General features: G+C 38.5%; 1 pseudogene; it reads right to left on the bottom strand.

Annotated features, from left to right (window-relative positions):
• Positions 1 to 7,894: 7,894 nt before the first annotated feature.
• On the bottom strand, positions 7,895 to 8,509 carry LOC129036470 (integrin beta-1-binding protein 1-like; annotated as a pseudogene).
• Positions 8,510 to 10,552: the final 2,043 nt, after the last annotated feature.

Raw genomic sequence — 10,552 nt, forward strand, 5'->3', positions numbered from 1 at the left:
GTCGCAGCATTTATAAGAGGCCTCCGCTTGGGGGCGGGGCCTCGCAGCTCCGGCCCCGCCTCAAGAGGACGCGGATTGGTCGGTTGCAGACGGGCACGGGTATGGGGTCGGCGCCCGCCAGCGGCAGTCACGGCTGCCCCAGAAGGGTCTCGAGGCCGGGGAGCTGCTGACGTCTGCGGCCCCGGTTTCTTGCGCACTCGGGCCACATAGCAGCGGCCAGCTGGGGCAGGTGTGGGAGTAGACGGAGAGTCTTCAGTGTGGGCCGCTGCGCACGACCTTTTGCTGAAGCGTGGCGGCCGGGCGGGCTAGAGGACTTTGCGGCGGAGGGAGGGAGCCGAAGTTGGCTGCGGCCCGGCGGGGGCGCAGGCGCTCCCTCACCCACCCTGACTGGCTCTCCAGCCCGAGGCCAGAGCGGCGATTCCCTGGCAGGAGGAGGTCGCCCGCCACGAGGCCGGAGTGCAGTGGCCTGATTTCGAATGAAGAGTGGGATTTTTCTTTCTTTTTTGAGCGCGTTGCCTGACCCCGCGCCTCATTTCTTGTTTGCTGTCCTGGTGTAGGACTCATTCGACAGCCCCTGGTCTATGAACTGAGGCAACGGGGAGACCCTCGCCCGTTTCTCTCTGCCACTTAAGGAAGGAGTAACCTGAAACGTTGGATTGCCCAGGGGCAGGGTGGGACCTGCTCTGCAGCTTACTGGGGCGTCTTGGAACACTTTGAGAATGAACATTAGGGATTGAACAAGAGAAAGTTGCTTTATCAGAAGACAGTGCTTTAATTGGATTTGCATTTTTGATCACTACTAGGCACGTGGCTGGGTCTGTCTATAGGGTCATTCCTCAGGAGCCCTTGGTCACATCTCCTGCCAAAATAGAAATCACAGTTTTCCTTATGCTGGGAGAGAAAGCTGGAGACATAGAGATTTCATAGCTGTAATGCACCAGAATTAGTGAGTTCAAGGAGTCAGGATTTCCTTATGAGTCATTCTTGTTGAGTTAGGATTTACCAGAACATTTAATAACTGGCAAAAAGTAGGGGGGAGGAGGAGTTAACGGTTTCCTTGATTAAGTTTTATTTGTTAATTCTTCAAGTATCATCTCTACTCCTGAAGGTTTAAAACGACTTGATTGGTAAAGACAAATAGATTACCTCAACCACAAAATGAGTTGATTTCGGATAATATTATCAGAACTAGCCAGTGAAATGTTTAAGCGGCTTTGCAACCAAGTTGCAGATATTCTCTCTACTTTGTATTCGACTTCTTAAAAGAAAATTGGAAATAATTAATATATTCTTACGGTGAGCTGCCAGTAGTTGGAGCTCCAAGTTTGACTTGGAGGGCAAAACCTGCAGTTATTATTTAAGACAACAGTTGTGGACTTTATTGTGAAAAGGAAAATCGTGTAGATTTCAGTAATAGATACTTTGAAACATGCTTGTTAACTCTAGGAATGCCATTTTTTCTTAAGCATATGCTCTTCCTCTCCTATACTTTGCATAATGTTCCTACATCTATTTTCACTTTCTGATGACTCAGTACGTATTTATCAGCTATCTGTAATACGCAGACACTTGCTTTTTCTCACCAGTGTAAACCTCAATATATTTTATACTTAGAACCTTAGATGTTAGAATTTACTCATAGACAGTTAAATTCGCTGGTAGGCCAGGAGTTCTGGCAAAGAGGCAGCAGAGAGAGAGAGCTGGAGTTCTGACAAAGAGGCAGCAGAGAGAGAGAGCTGGACTTCTGTCAGGAGACCCAGTTAGAGCCTGGGCTTACCCAGTAAATGCTAAGTAACTGTTGGGACACTAGCTTCACACCTCTTTGAGTCCCAGTTTCCCATCTGTAATAAGAGTAACATGTATTTTGTTGCCAGCCTCATAGGATATTATGTGACTCTTACATGAAAGGTCTTTTCTAAGCTCTAAAGTACTGTACGGAAGTTTATTACTGATTTGCATATGTGTGGAAAAAGGAAATGTTCAAACCATAGCTGTTCAAGATGGAAAAATCATACGAGGATTAACTCAAACGTAATTAGGTTGTAAATATGTAGGTACTATTAAATATCAAGATGTTTCAATTTGTAGGTACACAAATACACAAGAGAAATTTGTAGAAGATCAAGCTCATTATAGATATTTAATAAATGCTCACTGGCTAATACATAAGAAAAATAAGGAAACTGGTTAACATTTCAACTTTTCAGGCTGGGTATTTTGGTTCATGCTGGAAATCCCAGCACTTTGGGAGGCTGAGGCAGGTGGAAGGCTTGAGCTCAGAAGTTCGAGGTTCAAGCATTCAAGTTACAGTGAGCTATGATTGTGCCATTGCACTCCAACCTGAGTGATAGTGAGACCCTGTCTCTTAAAATAATAATAATAATTAATTACACTTTTCATATATCTCCAAGCCGAGGAAGTTTAATCATCTCAATATATTAATGAAAGTGAATATACATGTACCTGTGTAAGCAACTGGTTTAAATATAGATTATTCTTGATGTTTTGTGTTTAATATAATTCTTTACTTTTTCCATAAACCCTTCCAGATCAGTGACTGATGTTAGGTGGCAGAAAATTAATTTTTCTCTGAGAATTATGTGCTTGGTTAATAAATCTGGATGTAAATCAACTTGTAATTTTTGTATCTATGTGTAATTTTAAGAATTAAGGCAGTACCTGCTATAGAAACCTTTTCCTCAAAAACTTGCCATGTTAATGTCTTTAAAAAGACAGGCCAATATATGTATATTTACATATACATGTAATATATGTAACATGAATATATACATCATATTTCACGCATATATGTAATATGTATTACATGTATATTTACATATGCATTACATATATTTACGTATATATATGTAAAACAAAAGCTGGAATCTTTGATGACTTCCCTTTTTGTTGTTGCAACTGGCTTTTAGGTAAACAGAATTGCTCCACATAAAGATGACACATATTTTCCATCCTGTGGTAGAGGAAGAAACAATGCAGTGGGTTGTAAAAGTTGCACAGCAAAACCGCAGTTTGAGAGTGGCTGATAACCTAACCATACATTTTCTGTGTTGAACCTACCATGCCCTCTACTGGAGAGATTGATTGAACAGATTAGTGGTGGAGGTTTTCCAGATAATTTGTGAACTTTCTATATTTTTAAAAAAGTTTATAGAAGAAGGCAAAGAAAAAATACAAGTTTCTTGCATAATGTATCTGAGATTCTTGTATTATATATCTTGCGTGTCTTAAATTATGAAGAGTAAAAATTTCCCGTCATACATCTCCCTTCTGCTCCCACTCTATGCTAACCATTATTAATAAAAGTTATTAATTTCTATTCCTATTAACTAAAAATATTTGTATAAAATAACTCGCCTACTTAAGCTTTAGAAATGTGGAAGCCATTGGATGCTGTGGCTCACGCCTGTAATCACAGCAGTTTGGAAGGCCAAGGAAGGAGGCTTGCTTGAGCCCAGGAGTTCAAGACCAGCTTGGGCAGCATAGCTAGACTCCGTCTGTACAAAAATATATTAAAAAAAAATTACCTACGCATGGTGGCATGCACCTGTAGCCCCGTCTACTCAGGCGGTTGAGTTGGGAGGATTGCTTGAGCCCAGGGACTTTGAGGCTACAGTGAGCCATGACGGTGCCACTGCCCTCTAGCCTGGGTGACAGAGGGAGACCCTGCCTCTTAAAAAAAAAAATAAATTAAAATAAATAAATGAATAAATAAATAAAAATGGGAAATTTAGGAACCAAGATACTTGCTTTTAAAAACACAAAAGTATCATTCTGTGTATTATTCTGTGCTTTGCTTTTTTCAGTTAGTAAGATATTTTAGTTTCCAAATTTCTAAGAGCTGTAAACCTATCGTTTACCTTATGAAATGTTAAATAGGTGGGTTAGTTAAAAAAAAAAAAGGAAAAAATCGGGAAGTTACATGCTATGTGGTGATAAGTAATTGGAAAAAATGAAAACTTTTATTACCCTAGTTGTTGAATATATTTAAAGAAGTATAATGCCTGTCTTTTAAAAATTTTTTTGTCCTATTTAACTTTAGTTGGTGAAATATTCTTTTAACAGAATGAAAATATGACCTCATGAGATTCTGTACTATACTCCTTAACCCCTAATATGATCTGAGATTTAAAAATTATGATTAATTTTTGAGAATGTAATTTTCATACCCAGAAGCTGAGAGAAAATGAGTGTTTTTGTCAGAAATGAATCACAGGTTAAACCTAATACTTGACATGTATTATAGCTAAGTTAATAATTTTACCAATCCTTGTATTGATAATTCCAGTTAGTGTAATTCCATGGTTCTGTCTTAAATTTATACCAAGTATATACCAAGTATATGATATGGAGTATGTCATATTTCCGATACAGGCAGGTCCTGCTTAAATTTAATAGCCCCCTCTTTACAAAAACATCTAGATGCCCTTCGTAAAGCAACAACAGGAGCATCATGAAGTTTTTTTTTTTTTTTTCCTAAAAAAATACTAACGTATATTGAAATACCTTAGATAGGTTGTTGTAGCTATTAGGTCTGTAAGGTAAAGGACTGTTAAGTATGAGGTCTGAGTAAGGGAATTGTTGGTGTTCCTGCTGCTACACTCTTTTTGTGCATGGAATACCAGGGGAGAATAGGTGATATAAATACTTTCTTATAAAATAGGTTACATAGTTGGCATATTGTCTATGAGTTAAAGCTAGGAATTTCTTTTCTGGTGTTTCTTTTGACTGAGATTTTAATTTCTGTCCCTGGAATTTTGCCAAACCATTGGAGTGTCAAGTGTCCTATTGACTACTTTTTTGAAATTTGGGGATATTAAGTTAACAAAATACAAAATTTTAAATATCTATATGATAATAGTCACAAAGTCTTTTTTTAAAAGTCTGAAGAAAGCCATTTTTCATCTAGTAAATAAGGAATCTGTTTACATTAGTATTTCTTTTTCAGTATACTGATGACTATTCCTATGTAGAGAGCATTAATCCATTTTAGACATTGATTTTCACAGGTTTTTATTCATGGACTATTTCCTAATAACCTAAAACCTTGTGGATTTCTCTCCCAAACACATTTTTGAAACAAAAATTCCAAAATCTCAACAGAATTAATTAGAAAAAATATAATGCTTTTAAGAGATGTCTGTAGGCCTTGACACAATTGCCATGTGGCACTAGTCCCCTCAAAAGTTCCCAGTTTCAAAAGACAGAATAATTTTGCAGTTCTTTTCATGAAGTACCCTTAGGAGAGTGGGATGGCTAGAGGGGTTGTCCATAAATGGGATACTTGCTTTTTGTTCCTAGTTTCTGCCCTAATTTACTTATAACTCAGGCATATTGTTTAGCTTTCTTATGCTTAAGCTACTTATTTTTCAGGCACAAGTAGTTATAGCACTCTTCCTTTGTAGGAATTTAAAAGAAAACAATACTGGAAATGTCCTGGACAGCTTGGTAGATGGTAGTACATGGTTCTCAGGACTGGCCTTGAACTAAACTTTGTAGTAGGACTAGTTTCTTCTAGGTGACTGTTCTGTCCATTTTTCTGTCTTGCTCCTATGCAGGACCCTCATTCTTTTTGGGGGATCTGTTTGTTTATGAAGTTTCCTGGTGGTCCTCTTGGGCCCTTCCAAATGCTCCTTTGGGCACATCAGCGATGTAAGGTTACTTTTTAATTTAAAGAGTATTTTTGTAGAGCAGATTACAGCACATTTGAGAGGAAGGTACAGAGGTAGCTCATATGTCTTCTGCTCCCATACATACATAACCTCTCCATTACTAATATCCGACAGTTGATAAACTTATATTGACACATCATTACCACCCAGAGTCCATAGTTGACATTAGGGTTTGTTCTTGGTGTTGTACATTTTGTGGGTTTAGACAAATTTATAATGACATGTATCCACCATTATAACATCATAGTATTTTCACTCTGCCCTAAAAATTCTCTGTGCTCTGCCCATTCCTCCATCCCTCCCCCATAACCCTATAACCCCTAGCAACCACCAATTTTCTGTTTTCTGTCTCCATAGTTTTGCCTTTTCCGGAATGTTATAGTTGGAATCATACAATATGTAGCCTTTTCAGATTGGCTTCTTTCATTTAATAATATGCATTTATGTTTCCTCCATGTCTTTTCAGGGCTTAGTAGCTCATTTCTTTTTAGTGCTGAATAATAATTCCATTGTCTAGATGTACCACAGTTTATCTGCTCACCTACTAAAGGACATCTTGGTTGCTTCCAAGTTTTGACAAATATGAATAATGCTGGTATAAACATTCACGTGCAGGTTTTTGTGTGGGCGCAAGTTTTTAACTCCTTTGGGCAGATGTTAAAGGGCATAATTGCTCAATCATAAGGTAAGAGTATGATTAGTCTCATGAGAAACCACCAACCACTTCCAAAGTGACTGTATCATGTTGCATTCCCACCAGCAACAAATGGGAATTCCTGTTGTTGCATATCCTTTTTGGCATTTGCTGTAGTCAGTGTTCTGGATTTTGGCCATTTTAACAGGTGTGTATTGGTATCTTGTTGTTTCATTTTGCGTTTCTCTAATGACATATGATGTAGAGTATCTTTTCACATGCTTATTTGCCATATGTATTATCTTGGGTGAGATGTCTGGTATGTTCTTTGGCCCATTTTTTAGTTGAATTGTTTGTTTTCTTATTGTTGAGTTTTAAGAATTATTTGTATATTTTGGATTAGAGGTTTTTTAAAATCAGATATCCCCTTTGCAAGTATTTTCTCCCAATCTGTGGCTTGTCTTTCCACTACACTGATGTTGTCTTTTGCAGAGCAGAGATTTTTTTTTACATTTTAATGAAGTCCAGTTTATCAATTCTTTCTTTCATGGATTGGATCTTGATGTGATATTCATTTTCATATCCAAGGTCATCTAGATTTTCTCCTTGGTGATTCTCTTCTAGGAATTTATAGTTTTGCATTTTACATTTAGGTTGGTGATCCATTTTGAGTTATTTTTCTGAATGAAGTTACTTTCCCAAATATTTATGTTCTTCCTCAAAAATGTTTTGGAAATGTACAGCTCTTTACCTGTTAATCTTTTAATCTTTTTTTGTAGGCTTCTTCACTATCTTTACAGAGTGAATTATCTCCACATTAGATATTTGGTGAAAACATTTCTTTTTCTCAGTGCACTGTAGGAAGGACTTAAAGTTGCCACTGGAGCTTTTGTCTCTCCCTCTCTGACTGCATTTCCCCCCGTTTCTGATTGTAGTGAAGATTTCTCACTTGGAGACTTATAATTTTTCAGTGCGTCAACTATTTTATCTCCTTCAGTTAATTTACAGTGAACATCTGGTTAAGAGTTTCTAAAATAAATTTGAAAACAAGCCCAGCTGAATCCAGGATAGCCACTTGGCCTAGCCCAGCCTAGATGAGCTGTATTTAACTACACAACATTAGTCATATTTTTTCAGAATTCTTTTGGATTTATTTTTACAAGTACCCATACTCTGATGCATCCATTATATCTAATTTCAGGATTCCACTGTTCATGTTTTCTTCTTCATCAACAGCGGCCTGATCTGTCATCTTTAGCAAATGGTGGATCTGACTTTATCATTTAAAACTTATTCCATATGCACTACTTTTTTTAAACTTTATTTTCCTGATTAATAAGTTTGCTTATCTTTCTATCCACTCTTTAGCTTCTTTTTTTCCCACTGTTTAATACAAAACATCTTATTATAAAAACAAATTATCAGTATTTTATTTATTGCATTTTCTTAAGAAAATCCAGAAAAGGGATCACTTCATATTTCCATAATAGTAAAACATTGCATATTAAAACAACTGTTTTGAACACAGCTGAACTTTCAGATAAATTGACTTTCACTTGATTTGCAGGATTCAACATTTCTCAGATGTTAATACAGAGTCAAAAGTGGCAGATAGAACTTTTCAAATTGCTTATGTTTGTTCCAGCCGGTTGCACTGATGAACCCACAGGCTGTATTCATCACTGCTTGCATCTGTGTTCTTCAGAGCCAATAAGCGTTTTTCCACCCCAGACCATCATCATAACACACCATCCAGATGATTAAATGTAGAACATGCCTATACAAAATATCACACTGATCTGATGTTTATACTTGTATTATATTTGGAAACTCCCATTATAAATTTTTCCTCCAGAGGAACAAGAGGCAACTTTTCATCTTGCTGGGCAACATCTATATAATTTATCAGGTCTAGTGGCCCTTCAAGACATCTTCTCTCAGAGAGTTTCAGTGTCTTAATGGCACCAACATATTCTATTTGAAATTCTGCACACGTATTTGAATTATTGTTGCTTTATTCTGCGCTCTTGGTGGAATCTGTATTGAGGCTGGCCACAGGGCTGGGCTATGAAAGGCCCCCAAGGCTGGAATCTACAGACTTGCTCTTAGTACTGATTTCACCACTTTGGGAACTGCTACTACTGTGTCTTTTTTTTTTTTTCCTTTCCAAAACATTTTTCACCATAGCTTCATCTAGAGAATATCACCGTAGAATCAAATATTATTTTATTATCTTCAAAGGTTCTAAAGACAGGTCTGCACAGATAGCTTCCTTTCATTCTAACGTAGTCAGTTCTTTTTATGGAAACAATGTACGTCAACGCCAAGCATAGGCGGAGGGCCGCCTATGCTTCTGTTAGAGTCAGAGCACTCCAAACCTCCTTAGTTTCTTGTGAAGGCAGTTTTATACTTCTCATAATATAGGAATTTTCATCAGAAGCATCTCCTCAGTGCTGTCTGCAGTTGTTCTTCAGTCTTCTGATATATTTTGAAGGCTGTTTGCTTGTAGCTACTTGAAATTGAATGTGTCTTTAATGCATTGTCTATTATTTTGCTTGATAAATCTTCTGGATATTTCTTGTAATGTCAGGTTCAACTTGTTCTAAATGTTCAGGTCACTCTTTGCTAAGTCCTTTTCTAAAAGAATGTATTCTAAGTCCAAGCAAAGAGTTGGAGATTTTCAGCTCTTTTTTAATGCCTTCCAGTTTTTCCATTTCCGATAGTTTGGTTTTGAACGTGGATTCCATTAAAGTTAATTCAAGGCCTTCACATTATTTTTGAATAAGGTTAAGTGTGTAAAAAATTGGAAAATCTTTCCTCTAGAAGAACAGAAGCATCAGTGGCTAGTTCTTGGTCTTTACTTGCATAAGATAGGCCTTTAATTATTAAAAATCTGACCATGACTATAAGTAACACCATCTTCCACAGCAATCCATGGGTATCAGGATCTGGTTGAAAGTCCTCTGGCAGGGCTTCCACTGGCTATCACAGTGTCCCCTAGAACCACTACAACACTGAGCACCACGGCTATGAACAGACCCTCTGTGATTCCCTAGGCTGTTGTGAGGCACTTCAGTTTGTCAGGTCTCATGGACCATCATAGAGCACCAGAGAGTATTCTGCCTGGAACCAAATCAGTGACTGGTAGATTTCAGTGGAGGTGAGAGAGAAAGAATAAATACAGTAAATTACTGGCTAATTCTTCTCCTTCTCTCTATTTTTTTTTTTTTTTTTTTTTAGGGTCAGGGTCTTGCTATGTTGCCCAGGCTGGAGTGCAATGGCTATTCCCAAGTACCATCATAGCATACTACAACCTCAGACTGGGCTCAAACAATCCTCCCATCTCAGCCTCCTGAGTAACTAGGAGGAGGTTTGCACCCCTGCACCTGGCTTCTCTTTCTCTTAAATAAACTTTTCTTTTTGTGGCCCTGGATCTTTTAGCCACAGAGCACCAAAAACTTCTTATTCTCAGAGCCTCTTCATGTCTGGCTGGCCTTGACTATTCACAGAGAGGGCAGAACACAAGTGGGGAAAAGATTATGGAGGACCCTACAAAGGGTTTCAACTTACTTCACCAATTATGCCTTTAAAAACAAAGGAAGAAATGGCCGGGCGCAGTGGCTCACGCCTGTAATCCCAGCACTTTGGGAGGCCAAGGCAGGTGGATCATCTGAGGTCAAGAGTTCGAGACCAGCCTGGCCAACATGGTCAAACCCCATCTCTACTAAAAATAAAAAATTAGCCGGGTATGGTGGCGTGCACCTGTAGACCCAGCTACTTGGGAGGCTGAGGCAGGAGAATTGTTTGAACATAGGAGGCAGAGGTTGCAGTGAGCCAAGATCGCACCACTGCACTCCAGCCTGGGCAATAGAGTGAGACTCTGTCTCAAAAAAAAAAAAAAAAAAACCGGAAGAAATAAGTTGGAATTTTAAAAAGTTTTCACACCTCAAGACTGTACTGTCCAATTATGAGCCAGGAAAACTCAATTTTCTCAAACTCTTTTTGCATGTGGTGAAATGTTTGATGATGCAGAAGCCCTTCAAGATATTTCTTTTCAGAATGATCATCTTTGAGGGTACTAGATCCTGATGCAGCTTACCTCATAGGGGCTGATCCCTAGGCTGTGGGGGACCCAGGCTTTGTTCAGCTGAATTTAACAACGCAGTCTTGACCAGGCTTGGTAACTCACACCTGTTATCCCAGTACTTTGGAAGGCCAAAGTGGGAGG

Source organism: Pongo pygmaeus, chromosome 1, assembly GCF_028885625.2.
Source record: "Pongo pygmaeus isolate AG05252 chromosome 1, NHGRI_mPonPyg2-v2.0_pri, whole genome shotgun sequence".
NCBI lineage: Eukaryota > Metazoa > Chordata > Mammalia > Primates > Hominidae > Pongo > Pongo pygmaeus.